This window comes from Durio zibethinus, unplaced genomic scaffold (genome assembly GCF_047325235.1).
Source record: "Durio zibethinus cultivar Kanyao isolate XHJ-2024 unplaced genomic scaffold, ASM4732523v1 HiC_scaffold_30, whole genome shotgun sequence".
NCBI lineage: Eukaryota > Viridiplantae > Streptophyta > Magnoliopsida > Malvales > Malvaceae > Durio > Durio zibethinus.
The window spans coordinates 716,590-731,175 of NW_028322653.1; positions in this window are offsets into that span (position 1 = coordinate 716,590).

Genomic DNA, 14,586 nt, shown 5'->3' on the forward strand with positions numbered 1-14,586 from the left:
ACAGAAAGTCATTCTCTTTATCCAGGAAGATCAAGGTTACCGGAAGTGTCTATTTGTCTTCTTTAGCGTACCGTACTAGCTGCTTTCTCTATCGATTCTAGTTTTCCTCTTTCTTTTCTATTTATCTGTTAAGAGAAGAAAAGAAAGTTACTAGACTCTGGTTACGAAGGAAAGAAGACAGGGTCTCTTCTCTATATACATATTCAGGAAGAATGAAAAGATGGGGTTTGGCAAGGACAGTCAGTACTAAGTGACTGTAAGGACTGCTGTTGATCGTTGCCGGTTCGAAAGCAAGAGTTTAATTTAAAATCGGGGAGGAAGAACTAGATTCCGTTGCAGGAAAGCGTTCAGTATCCAAACAGCAAAGGAACTTGACTCCCAGGGTCGGATGGAAGGAATCCTGGGTCAGTATTCGGTCTTTGCAGGTAGTTTATTAGTAGATAGTCTATCTTACCTTAATCCGATGAAGTTGCTAACTCTATCCTATCCTTGTCGTGCTCTCATCGGCAAAGGATAAAGGATAATCTTGGCAGATATCTTGACGAAATTCTGGGGGCGAGCTTTCAGGCTAGTAAGAGTAGCCGGGTTCGAAACAAAAGCAGTTTCAATATCATAAGAGAAGAAAGTAGCGGATGAAAGCCACAAGGCTATCTGAGTTCACAGGTGTCGTTGTTTATCTCCTTTTTTTTAAGTAAGATTGGGTGAGTGTTTCGTTAATGGCCTTTCTCTTGCGAGTAGAGTTTCCGATCTGTTGTTTGAACCTTCCTCCACTCGATCACCTCCGCAAGAGTCTAATCATGATCTTGTCACTGAAACGTCTTCCTTCGAAAGAGCTGCTATTCCGGCCCGATTACTTGGCCCTGTCATTGTAGTAGCCGATGCCTTTCGCAAGTAAAACGCATATTCAGGCCTTTCTTTTGGTGGTTCTACCATTCGTTCGTTTTGAGGCGATCGTTGATATTTTCGTTTCAATCGGTGCTCATATAAATCTCTTCCCAGCAGCTGCTTATGGATAATGCTTCTTTTGATCGGTACCTAACTCAGTTATTTCAGAACGCACCTTGCCTCAGTTTAAGTCTCTTTCCTCATCTCCGGTATCTTCATCTCTGGCCTGCTCCGCATCTGACCTCTTAAAGGACTACAGAACCACTACTCATTCCTCAAATCTTCATGACTAAAAGCCCACTCCGTATCTGGACATTTGGTGCGGTTTGGCTATGCTCGTTTTCTTCCTTCAAACACATCTCAACGGGCGTGCCTGATCGAATATTTGCCCAAAAAGTCTTCGAAAAGAAAACCCGAATCCCTAGCTTCGTTGACTTTGACGATATCGAATATCCCTAGCTTTTGAGTGCTTTTTGACAGGCTTTCAAGGTTTCTTTCCTCGAAGCCGGGAAGATGATTTTGCAAGCGGGCCACCCCCTTTCAACTCCACAGAACATGTTATTCCCACTCCTCTTGAGCCGTATGCTGTCCTGTCCTCAGCTAAACCAAGCCTTTCCTTCTGTTCTTATAGCATAGCCCTTGCTTGGGCAAGGATATAAGAAGAGGTTCGGTGGGAGGATTAACCAAGACGAATTTCGAATTTCATTACCACCAGCAAGACCACTAACTAGCAGCGAAAGGTGGAATAGCAAGATTTGACCTTATTATTCTATTTTTATTGATTCGAGAAAACCTTGGATTTTCAATTGAACCCGCTTACGGACTTGAGTTGCTACAACTGGAAAAAGGGAGCACTGGTTTGCTTCTCTGAATCCTAGAATCGTCCTCTTGTGCCATTACAACTTCAAGAAAGAAGGCCCCCCTTGCACTAATTAATACGAAATATTTTTAGAGAAGAAAAGGTCAGGGAAGGTTCCGAGAAAGACAAATCCAATCAAGATGAATCTCAGAGGGATAGGGGAGACAGGTAAGTCTTGGATTTGAAGCTATCTCATTCATAGGCGGTCAAGTGACCGCTATACATAGTCTCATTACTCTGGGTAAATGGGGCACCAGTCGGTGTGTGCAGCCACTTAATGAGGAGGAATATGTTACCAGAAAAGCGCTTTAGTCACCGATTCTTCAGTAAGTTCGCCCTTTTCATATTCGATTTATAGTTGAAGAAGAATCGCCCGTTCGTTGGCACGTCTATTCTATACGGGGTCGCTATTGCCCATAAGGAGTGGAAGAGAGACAGAGTTTCAGGTTAAATCTCCTCTTCCAGGGTTGTTGTTCAGTCTTTTGGTATGCGGCAGTTGTTTCGGCACCTCTCACTTCTTCTCCGTAGGTAGCTAGCAGTTCTTCTTTTATTACAATAATCTATATAGATTTTACTTTATTTAATCGAATGCCGTGGACCAGCCTCGCATGTCTAAGCTGGGTCTGCACTACTACTGTCAACAGGAGGAGGCGCAGATGAATTGCCAGTGTTAAGCATATAGACGAGTTCATCGATATTCACTCTATGACCAGAATGTCTTGCTTAGGGCACGAGCAGGGCTCGAACCAGCACTTTCCAGATCCGGTAAGTCGAAGAGCACCCGAGATTGATTATATATAATATAATAAACCTCCCTACCGAGGGTTTGTACAAAGAACAAAAAGAAATCGAGAATATCTTAAGAAAGATGTGAGACTGCCTTTAGGAATTTCATCAATTGTGAGGGGAGAATCTGCTATGAATGCTAACTCCGAAGCAACAATTGCGTTAGTGGTGGGTATGTTTGGTCAGTTAGCTGTTGACTAGCGCCCCTGCAGGTAGCGCTTCGGGGAGCTCTTACCCATCCCAAAGTTCACGGGTTATGACCGGACATAAAAGAAGGTTTAGGTTTCCAGTTTTCCTAATCCGAGTGCTAGCTCGTGCATATTCATCTTTACTTCAGAGCCCTTCGGAACAAGTTGACACTTGTATTTGCGTAGAAAAAGAAAGGGCCTTTGCCCAGGTTCGGGGATTACAAATACCATCCTCGCTTCCCCCAACCGGCACGGCTCCTATTGACTCAGCTGCACAATGAATCCTTGTTCTCGAATCAGCAGCTATCGAATAGCCTTTTATGAATGGTAGCACATATCCGTCGGATTAGACCAACAGGACAGAGAGTAGGGAATCCTTTTAGTCAACTATTAGGGTACCAAGCAGTGCGCTATCAGTCCAGTACATTAGTCTTAGATCCTTGAGCGAGAGCGGAGCCCTTCCACGCGGGACTCCCGGATCTTCTTTTTAGTAAACCTGCTACATCTCCTTACTTTAAATAGAAAGATATTTCTGGACAAATCAAATGAACTACAGGAGCTGCCTAAGACGGGTTCTCTTCCCCAACCGCACGCACCACCTGGGGAGAATCGGTTGCCATCACAACATAATCAGCGGGTGTCATCTATTCTCCTATTTGAGACAGTTGAAGCAGATTCTGTAACAACCGATTCGAGCACAACTTATTCTGTAATAACCTATTCTTATCAATTTATGGCATCGGATCGGCTAAGTACCTTGATTCGTCTAGGTCCTGCCTTGGTCTCTAAGGAAGGTGCCTAGCCTTGCTAACGGTTTTCCTCAGGGCATAGCTCGAATCTAAGTTTGACACCCGGAATGCAGCTATTTTTGAGGGAAAGAATGACTTGTGGCAAGCCTACGTAAAAAAAGAACTCGAAGGCGAACTACTCGGAACTCCAGCAGGCAAGGTCGGCTTAAAGACAGGACAGGAATAGCTAATCCGCAAGGAAAGGACAGGAAAGGGAGAAACTATTACACTCCTATCAGTGCAACGGCCGCTTTCTCCCCTTAAGAGAAGTAAAGGTCCGAAGGAGGAGTCATCATCCTATGAAGCATCAAAAGAAGTCAAAGGCAGAAGAATAAACATAGACTGAATACGCTGAAATAGACGCATAAGCGTAAGAGGAGAAGTAGGACTTTCTTTCCAGATCCACGAGATGAGATATGCCTTGCCTGCAGGCGAGATTTCAATCTTAATGTAGTAACCAAACACAAGTAAGTAGTTTGTCAGCCATTAATAATAAATACGTCATTCTATGTTAATGTTTTGAATTGCCTGATTGCCCGATCGTGATGAACCTTTGGGCATTGGTTAATGGGCATCGGGTAATCCTAATAACAGCATAGCCATGCCATAATAGAATCGCTGAAAGCCTGAAATAGTTTGTCAAAGGGATGCCCTTGATTCACTCACAATTCTTGGAAGAAGTGGCCCAGGAACATTTCATTGAAAAAAGCCCTATTGGTTTCAATTTCCCCTATTGTCAACTCGCTTGCCCCGGCTCAAAGCAAAGAACTCTCTTGAGGAAATTCATTTGCTAGCTCTTTCTGTGCTTTGGGTTTCCTTGGCTTCGGTTTACCTTGTGACTACGTTGGGAATGCTTGCGTAGATTGGGCTCATTTCTATCTATTTCAAATCCTCAAAGATAATTTTTTAAGAGAACCTTCACTGGATAAGCACTTTGAGTCAATGAATTAACGCCCTTCTCCCTTTTTAGTTTAGTCAGAAAGAGTGATGACAAAAGGTTTGATTATGAATCAATGCTGGCAAAGAATCCCCATAGCTGGGCGGTCATTTTGACTACACAGGACCCACAACTCAAAGTCTCATAGAAGGGGTATGCTCAAACCGGGCTTGACAGACTCGATAAGCCTTCCCTAAAAGAGGTTCCGGTAGAGGATTGGGAAGGTTACTAATCTTGAAAGCTTTCAAAAAAGTTCAATAAATAGGCTTTTCACTCAACTCAATACAATAAAGTAAAGGACTCTTGCTTCATCGGATGATTCTCTCCTTCGTTTACCAGTTGGTGCCACAGGAGGCCCAGAACCGGGCAGTTCAACGCGGTGAGGTGAGTCCAGCCACTCCTAAGCGTCGAGATAGATTGGAAATTTTACAAAACCACTTTACTGAAAATGATTTAGCTCCGGCCAGTTCCGCTGGCAGTTAGAGTTTACGACTCAGTAAACTTAGCCAGGAACTTGAGAAGAGTAGTGGGGATAAATCCGCCTAGATGGTATAGGGAAAGAGTTTGGCTGGCGAATATAAAGAGTTCTTACTTTCTTTCTATCTTCAAAGTAGGGTCAGCCTCGGATATCACTGGGCTTTCTCTCGAATAGACAAGATGTGTTCTTTTTGCACGTTATCTTTTCGTGTTAAGCTAATCCATTTTTTTTTCTTGGGAGTTGTAAACTTGTTGCATATGGTGTGAAAGCATCTGTAATTGGATTACAGTTGATCTGGATTTTTATCTATCGGGTTGTCCTCAACGCCATAAATTCTCCTCATTGTCGGAAAAGGGGACCTGAAACAAATTAGAATGTTGGCGAGTCTTTAGTTTCAAGCTATTCTATTGATAACCAATCCATTGTATAAGGGCTGCTAGAAAGCTTCCTTCTTTCGAGAGTCTGAGGTCGTGTGTTTTCACACAATTCTTAGGCTTAAACGTGCATTTTCGGGTCTATCCTATCTTATATAAAGTTTCGAGCTGGGAATGGGAAATCCATACCAAAATAAAAAAGTTGGCATCAACTTCTTGAAAATCTATTTCAGCTTCAAAGTCTGTTGCCGGGAGATACATGATTGAGCTCACTAAGTCAGAGGCGGGAGGGAATGCAGGTATTGACTATCCTTCCCTCGAGGTTGGAGCTTTGTCCGTTCTACCAGACAGAGTCATAAGCGAAAGGTTCTTTCCTTCAATTGAAAGAAAAAGAAAAGTAAGGGCAGATGTCAATTGAGAATCTTGGCTTCGGTTATAAGAAGAGTAAGCGGGAGGCTGCCCCGGAGCCAACCCATATAAAGAAGCGGGCTGGCATTGGGGAATAGGCTTAGCTCCCTGACAAGCCCTTCAATCCATCTTCCTCTTGGCTGGCAGCCTAGATTGAGCCCTGGGACTGATCTTCCCATTGGCTTTGCTACAGCAGTACTCACAGTGTAAGGTCAGCGGGTAGCATAGCGAAATTCCTCACCGAGATGACTGGACAACCTCTCGACCAGATCGTTCCAGCGGAGCGATTAAAAAAAGCGTCTTTGGCCTTTGAAGGAAGTAGTTAGTGCTCTAATTGAGGATTATATGAGCGTAGCTTAATTTAGCTAATCTCACACCGAACTATAAAATAAATATGTGAGTGGCTCTTTATGGAGACTTAGCCCAATGGCTACCACTTTTAGTGTGCTAAGTTAGTCACAGGGAAACCTCCAAGTTCTTTCTAACCTCCGACTCTGGATGGCTTGCTTGCTTGATCCCGGTTTATCTCCTTTTGAGGGGCGTAATTGTTTATAAAGTACCTTGATTGATTCGTTGCATTTGCCCCCTTCCGGTGGGTGGGTAGGTTGTACCGCCCGTTGAATGGGTTGTTTGCTTCGTCCGCGCTCCTGGGTGCGTTTAAGAACAATTTAAGAACTAGAGGCGATTGCGGGTGAATCCCTCGATCTTTTTAATTAAGTAAGCGGGTTATGGATTTGGATCCGACCCATAATCTCTTTCTATCCCTTCGGTCAACCCTCTTAGCTTTCGTCTACCTGGCATCCAACCGTCTAACGGGAGGTTCCATCCACCCTGTTCTCGTTCCATCTCTTTCGACTGATTCTTTCATTGGTTTTTTTAAGGAGTGGGTTAACGGGCAAGTCCTAGAATGACTAGGTTGTTCCGTCTCTGTGGGTCGTCCCTCCGCCTTGCTTTCGCGCTCTAGCTCTAGAGTAAGCAATCTTGTGAGCTTTAGCCAGTTCCTTATAAAGCCATATATATGAGTCATGGCAATAGTAAAGAGCAAGTCTTACGCTTCTCGCGCTTAGTGGAAAAAGCTCAATTACATCTCCAACCCTTTCCCTTTGTTGTCACCGGCCGATAGTTTCGCTTTCTCTATTCCCTCTCTCCGAGGGTTAGTTGTTAGTTCCTCGATCCCGAGATCGATCAACCACGTACTCTCTCCTGAAATAAATAAGAAAGTATGCAATCGAGCCAACAAAGAGTAGTACCACTCAAGCAAGGACAAGAACGGGATCACCAGCACCGGGAGGAAGGGTAGAGGGATGACCCCAGAGCAAAGCGATCAAGCAAGCATGGACTGGCTGGTTTGCCCTAAATAGCTTGAGTTGAACCAGTGTAAACTGCTGAAAGTAATGCAGATGAGCCAAATGCCGAGTCTAACTCGGTCAAGTCCCTATTTCTGAATTCTAAATTCTTCTTGCGCCTAAACGGAAAGGGAAAGAAGGTTCCAAAGCGAACGACTTAAAGGCCTTCGAGCCCAAGTTACCCGACCAAGCCAAGCGGATTCCAGATGTTGGTGAAAGAAAGGGTACCGCCTTTTGATGTATAGCCTAGTGATCTAAATGAATAGTAGTATTGCTATGATATATCCTATAGAAAGGGGATTCTAACTTCTTCCTTATTTAGCTGCTAAGATACCATTTGGAACTAAAAAGGCCAGAGATTGCTCCCTCACACAGCTTCTGAAACAAAAATGCTTCGAAAAGCGGATCCCCTTTGTTAAGAATAAATAGAATCTGCGAATTATGACCGATCAAGGGCCGACCTACTTTCTTTGTCGATGAGCTTGGAAAGCAGCCCCCCTTTAACCGGCGACGTCCAAAGGCCTCACCTACTACTTAGAAAACGCCTTCCAAGGCTACATACTGATATATCAGAGTTCGCCTCACCCACTTGAGAAATGCAACTCTATATAACGAACTCTAGAAAGAAACTTTACCAAGATGGTTGTACTGCTTATGATGACTTCGACTGACTCGATCCACTTTCAGCACTTTTTTCTGCGACGAATGCAGGGAATAAGTCAGAATTAGGAGGGAGACGCCCAGTTGCTAAGATTAGCACGGTTTGTTTCCTTGTTGCTGCAGCAATGCATGCGCCTTGTATTGGATTGGAGCACTTTACTGAATAGAGAGCCCCCAGAGATCATCAAAGGATCAAACACCATCCGTTTATAAAGAGCATTCCTATCACCTTTCAGTGATTTTGATTTTCCTCAGCATGTTCGATCGAGTAGACGCAGCGACCTTACGAGTACCGTCTTTGCTTTGAGCCACCGGCGAGTTCACCAGAAACTGCAAAAGCTGTTGCCTCTTCCATACCGAACAAAGCCTTTGGCACCTGCTCCCAAATCTTGATGTCATATTTAGCCAACATAGCCAGTAGCTACCTAGAGTAGAGTTAGAGTATCACCATATTTTTTTGTCTCGATCAATCAATACTTGCTAGTGAGCACCCCCGCTTATAGGCGAGTTTCTATCCCATCCGGGTCGATTCGCCTCAAAACGTAGGATAGCTAATAAATAGTGTCTTTCCCAACGAACAGCGATAGGACTTTTCTTTGGTAAAAAAGAATCAGGCCTTGTTGTGAAATCTTTCTTATAATGTTAGGATTTACCCCTTTCCAATTGGATTGGATTTCTCGAGCTAAGTCATCCTCCGCTGCTTCATGCACTGTAAAACCCTTGAGTCCCAGTTGAACTTGGCCGTTGTTTAGGGCTAAAATGTGGGTGGAGCATCAAAGTCATGGCTCGATCGACTTAGCTGCTAGAATCCCTTGGTTTGGTGCGCATGATGAAATATTATCTTCGTCTAATCACCGAGGCCACCTCTGAGATACAGCTAAGATCCATTCCTGCGCTTCCGATTATGGAGCTGTACCTGTTCCGAGGGAAATAAATGGCGCTAGTTAAGCATTCCAGTATAGAGCTGCCAAACGAACATTGGGCAGATTCCCATTGTGAGCCAGGAGTGATTCAAGAGTATGCATGTAAGCAAGGGAGTCCGTCCTTATCCTTATAGTTCAAGAATGATTAGAGGGGTGATTATCCTGTACCAAAAGCTCTAAGCAAGAAAAAAAGGATAGCTCATTCAAGCACCGGAAAGATTCACTGAACGTTCATTAGATGAAGCTGCTCAAAGTTATGACCAAAGTCAGGGAGTTTCAGTAAGCAAGTTTCTAAAGAAAAGAACCTACCAGGGAAGGCGGGATCCCACTTGAATAAGGAATAAGGTAGGCAAGCAAGCCAGGTAGATTAGTTGAGTAGGTATTCACTACCCCACCCAACCAAGCGAGCCATACCAGCAAGCAGGCACCAAGCAAGCCACAGGACTGAGAGCCTGATAGTTCATGGGAGTAGTTCTTATCAACTCAGCATTAAGAGAAGAGTAGTCTTTCTCAAGTATGAATAATGATAAAAAATGCCCTAAGCAAGCAAGTAAGCTAATTCATTCAAGAAAGAATATCTGTAAGCAAGTGAATCAAAGAAAAGCCATAAAACTGGATAACCTGATATAAAGTATTCAATCAAGCAAATCTTTTTCTTAATGAAATCCATACTGTCTTCTTAAAGAGTAATCTCTCATAACCTTCTTCTGATATCGTTTTCATGATACCTTAAGGCAAGAAGCAAGCGATTGAGGGAGACTAGTACTCTTCTTTATTGATTAACTAGCCCAAGCAAGGGAGGGGGGAGCCTACTAAGCACTTAATTCGAGAAGACAAGAGAAGCGAATGAATTCGAGTAGTCTTTATATATTATAAAGTCAGAAAGAAGCCATAGAGGAAGACCCGAAAGGAACGACTCGTTTGCCAGACCGAAGAGAGAGTGGTTGACCACACACTGGCAGATCCGAGGTCATTGATAGTTTTCTCAGACCAGGACTTGGTCGGAGTTATAAATCTTCATTATGATGCCCTAGTGATAGCTATCCAGATCGGAGATTACACAGTCAGGAAAGTGATGATTGATGGCTCCAGTGGAGCCGATATACTTTTCTACCGTGCCTTCTTTGCTCTGCTCTTTCCCATAGCAAAGAAGACCTCAATACGGCATCGGCTCCCCTCGTCGGATTCAACGGTATGGCTTCGGAGCCAGTCGAAGAGGTGATGTTGCCAGTCAGAGCCGGTGACATCCTGTTGATGACTCGATTCTTGGTAATGGATGTGCCATCTCTCTAGAATGCCATCCTCGGGAGATGGTGGATACATGAGATGAAGGCAATTCCTTACACTTACCACCGGTTCCCCACCCAGTCAGGAATGATGGAGATCAAAGGAGAGCAGAGTACGGCGAAGAAATGTCTGATGATTGCCCGCAGCCAGGAACATGAAGAAGGCCGACGGCAAGACCGAATAGGTTGCAATATCCGAACAGGGAGTTGAGGCTCCCAAGAGCAATGTTTCAGATTAGCAATTACAGTCACCATCACTGCCAGCAGGGGGTTACCCGAGTGATGGGCCATTAGAATTAGAAAAAAGAAAAAGAAGAAAGGAGTCTGAAGAGGAAAAGGGGAGAGGGAGCTGTCATAGATCATGTCGAAGCCATTGATATAGGGGGCGGGACAGAACCCCAAACTGTGTACATAGGTACAATGCTCCAGGAAGATGAAAAGAAGTGGCTTGTACAGCTCTTGAAGGATTACATTGATGTTTTTGCGTGGTCCTTCCATGACATGCCAGGGTTGGATCCAGAGGTGGCATGTCATAAGCTAAACCTTGATCCCAGCTTCCCTCCCGTTCAGCAGAAGAGGAGAAAGATATCTTCCGCAGTGGCAGAAGCAGTAAACCAAGAAGAAGAAGTGGACCGGCTATTAGAGGCCAAGTTTCTCAGAGAAGTACAGTATCCGGAATGGCTGGCCAATATTGTATCGGTACCGAAGAAGAATGGGAAAATAAGGGTCTGCATTGACTTTACTGACTTGAACAAGGCAACTCCAAAGGACCCGTTTCCTTTGCCGGAGCTGGTGGATTCTACTGCCGGGCCTGCTATGTTGTCCTTCATGGATGGATATTTTTGTTATAACCAGATACCCATGTACCCCCAAGATGAAGAAAAAACTGCTATCATCATCGACAGAGGCGTGTATTGCTAGAGGGTTATGCCCTTTGGACTAAAGAACGCAAGAGAGTTTCAATCACTATTCCCAATTCCTGTTCTGACTGTTTGACAACCCTTGGATCATCTTAGGTGACTTCAACACAGTGTTAGCCAGCCTGACGGAACGGAATGAAATAAGAAGCGCTCCTGCGCGATACGGAGCAAACTACGGCCCTTTCGGAATGGAATGAAACTGAGAACTGCTGGTTGATGCGGCACGAAATGTTCTCCTGGGTACAGCGGTTACAATCAGATCCGAATGGCACCAGGTGACGCCGAAAAAACGGCATTCCGCACACCGCTAGACAATTTCCATTACATTGTGATGCCGTTCGGACTCCAGAATGCGGGAGCAACATACCAACGCGCCATGACAACTCACGACATGCTTCACAAAGAGCTTGAAGACTACGTCGATGACATAGTTTTTAAGTCCAAGAGACGCAAGGACCACTCGGATACCTTGCGCAAAGTGTTTCAAAGATGCCGTGCCTCCAACCTGCAAATGAATCCTCTAAAATGCGCATTCGGCGTCCCAGCGGGCAAGAAAAGAGCCTTTTATCTCCCACCCAACCCGATCCATCAATATCATTTATGGATTCAAGGAGCGGAAATTACTAAAGAAAGGATCAGTTGTTGGGTGACTGATTTTGGTGACCGATTCCCTTCAAACTTATCAATCTGGGATGGTGAGTCACCTCATTTGCTCTCCTTCCTTTGACGGATGTGCCACCGATCAAGAATTGGATTGGTGGCTGCCTTCTCGAACGGGGATGTAAGAAGAACTTCTCCTCCTCCCCAACCTTGCCTCCCATTTATTCTGAGACGGCAAACGAATAACTTATCTTTTTCCGTCCGTGGGTGAGGAAGAAGGAATTGATCGACCGATCCGATCCTTCCAAGAGAAGAGATAGAGAACTCTTCCGGCCGGTTCAATAAATCTGCTCTTTTCCGTTCAAACAACTCACTTGAGGCGGCTACCTTTGTTTGTTTGGGATATTACCATTCCTCTCTTGGTAACCAGGGCTGGGCTTTCATCCATTCATCCATCAAAGGTTGGAAGGCGGGTTATCTCCAAAAGGAATCGACCTCTCCTTGAAGGGGAGGAGGCCATTTAAGGGTGTCCGGAGGGGAGGAATCCTCTTAAACGGGGAATGCTACTATTGAGACGGCTGCCGACGAGATGAAGTCAACTCGGGAGGTGGATAGAAGGATAAGAATCGGTCGACCAGTAGCGAAGGAGTTGGGATCCCACCCGGAAGGGGACAAGGGCAGAAGCTTGCTCTACTACTGCTGGCCAAGATCTTCTTTCCTGAACTAATGGCTCTACGTCTCGAGGTAGGAATCCTATCGAATGCTACTACTTTAAGAAGCCAATCGAGTTTATAAGCAGGGATAGAAGCCATTTTTCTCCCGAGCAGAGGAATGAAATATCCAATCTTGTCGGAAAGAAGGGTGGAAGGGCGGAGTTCGGTTGGTTAATACCTTAAGTAGGAATCAGAAAGAAGCTAGCTACTGCCTAAGTCCATCAAATGCTGGCCGACTGCTTCCCTCTCCGTAAACTGCGCTCGCACGGTTGTGCCACCTCTTGAGTTACAAGAGTTTCGACCCCCGATTTCAATCGTTAGACTCAACGGATACACAAGCTTTACACATAAGCTTCACCCGAAATAGTTCTATACGGACGCGACAGCTTAGAGGAGGACGTTTAACGAAGTCTCGGTTGTAGGAAAACAGAAGGAAATCCTACTCCTATAGCTGCAGGATGTTGAATGCTTTTTCTGTGGAGAGAAAGGAGGAATCCTTCCCTGAGGGAATGAGGATAGATCGCAATCCATTCAGCTCGGGCCCCGTTGCTCGTAACTAGGAGGTGGCACCTTTACAGAGCAAGAAAGCGGTGTGTATTCAGGGTGAACCAAAAGAATCGATGGGGAACTCCTGTCTTGACCCACGCCCCGGGAGGCAATGTTAATTGTTTGAGTCTTCTGGACAGAACATTGGACAAAACCATTCCATCGGTAACGCCTACAATTACTTACTTATATAAGGATGGCTAGACGATCGCTTGCTATTACCCATATTCAATATTGTGATATTCCTATTTTTCCCGATCCTACTTGAGGCTGTTTAGCATAGAAGGACGTCCCTCGTCAGTCTAAGTCATCCCCTTCTCTTCCTTTCCCGGGGCTAGCTAGCAATCCATCTGTGAGTAAGCAAACTAGTGAGCTCTCAGGGCTAAGATAGTTTTCAAGCTTTTCCAGCAGAAAGGGGAGACTTTGATGGGGTCACTCCCTTTTTTTTTTCAGTTCCAGGAAAGTCCTACTAATCCCGTAAGCCAGTTCAAGCTAGGGAAATAGGTCATAAGATTTTGGCCATGCTTTGGCAGTCTTTACTACAGGGAGTGCATTTTCTGAGTGCTTATGAGTCTCTTTTCTTTTACCTGGTATGGCTACCTAGATTTACCTGGAAGGTCTTAACTAGATTAGATTGGCAGATCCACCTATCTTTCTTTACTTGGGGTTTAAGATCCTGTGGAAGTTGGGGTAGTTTCATCCTTTCTTGCTGGGAGTTTCGTTACAGCTAGTGCCATATTTCCAAATTGCCATTTCATAAGAGAATTAATAAGCGACAGTCTTTGTTGAAGAAGCTCCAGTCGCAGTGTACCTAGTCCCAGCTTACCTTGCAGTCTCTGGTCTTGTCCTTTACTTTCTATCAGTTCATCCCGAGAGCAGTAAAGTTTTCCATTAGGAGGTTCAAGCGTAATCCAACTGGGCTAATGAAACTGGGATTACCGGTGTTTGCAGCGAATAAGGGGTAGTCTAATGTAATATTACCCGCTCTCTTAAGGTTAAGGAAGAGACCTGTCCCTGAAGGATTGAACTCTCAGGGTTGGCATTCTAAGGAGCAACTTCCCCGTAGGCTCGATTCGGTTCCATCCTATACCTTATATACTACGTCTTATCACTCGGAATCGCATTCTATCACACTGGTTTCTTGTTGAATTAAAAGATTGGATTAGTCTTTCTGTACCCACACCGCCACTCCTGTGTGAGAGTGATGAAATATCAATGGGGGAGCCTCATAATAAGGAATTAGCTTATTGTAAAAGTATTTTCGCTGCCAATTTCAACTGCGCCTACTTCTTGCTTGAAAGTCACCCTCGACTTCCAGTTGTCCCGCTAACCGAAAGAGGCCTTTTATTCTGAACGCTTTCACTGAACTACTTACCCTATATATGCCGAGCTGAACTAGCTGCTTTCTTTCTCTTCACGAGAGTACTTCGCTTGTGCTGCTTCCCGAGCTTATGTCAATAAAATAAGTCACTCTCGCTTAACTAACAAAGAGACTGCAGACGATTCTCGGCATCAAACTATCGCTTACTTGCCTGCTGGCTAATGGCTTTCCTTATTGGGATTTCTTTCTGCTTGTCTTCCTGGTCAAGAAAGCTTGAAAGAGTGACTCTTGCGTGGACAGAAGTAGAAGGAAGGGACCGAGGTGGCTAGCTTTCCAGCTTCTGTGCTTGATATTAAGAAGATGGCATACCAACGATTCACTTACTTAATGGAATGATGGAAAGGAAATGGGATCGACTAAGGAAGATTGTTATTGATCCTATTTAGCCCATAATGAACAGTCTTGATGCTGTCGGCTAACAGAAGAGGACGTCGTCGATTCCGCACTTAAAGATCTCCGCTGTACAGGGATGGAGAGTCTGAATGCTGCGATTTCTGTGGAAGGTAAC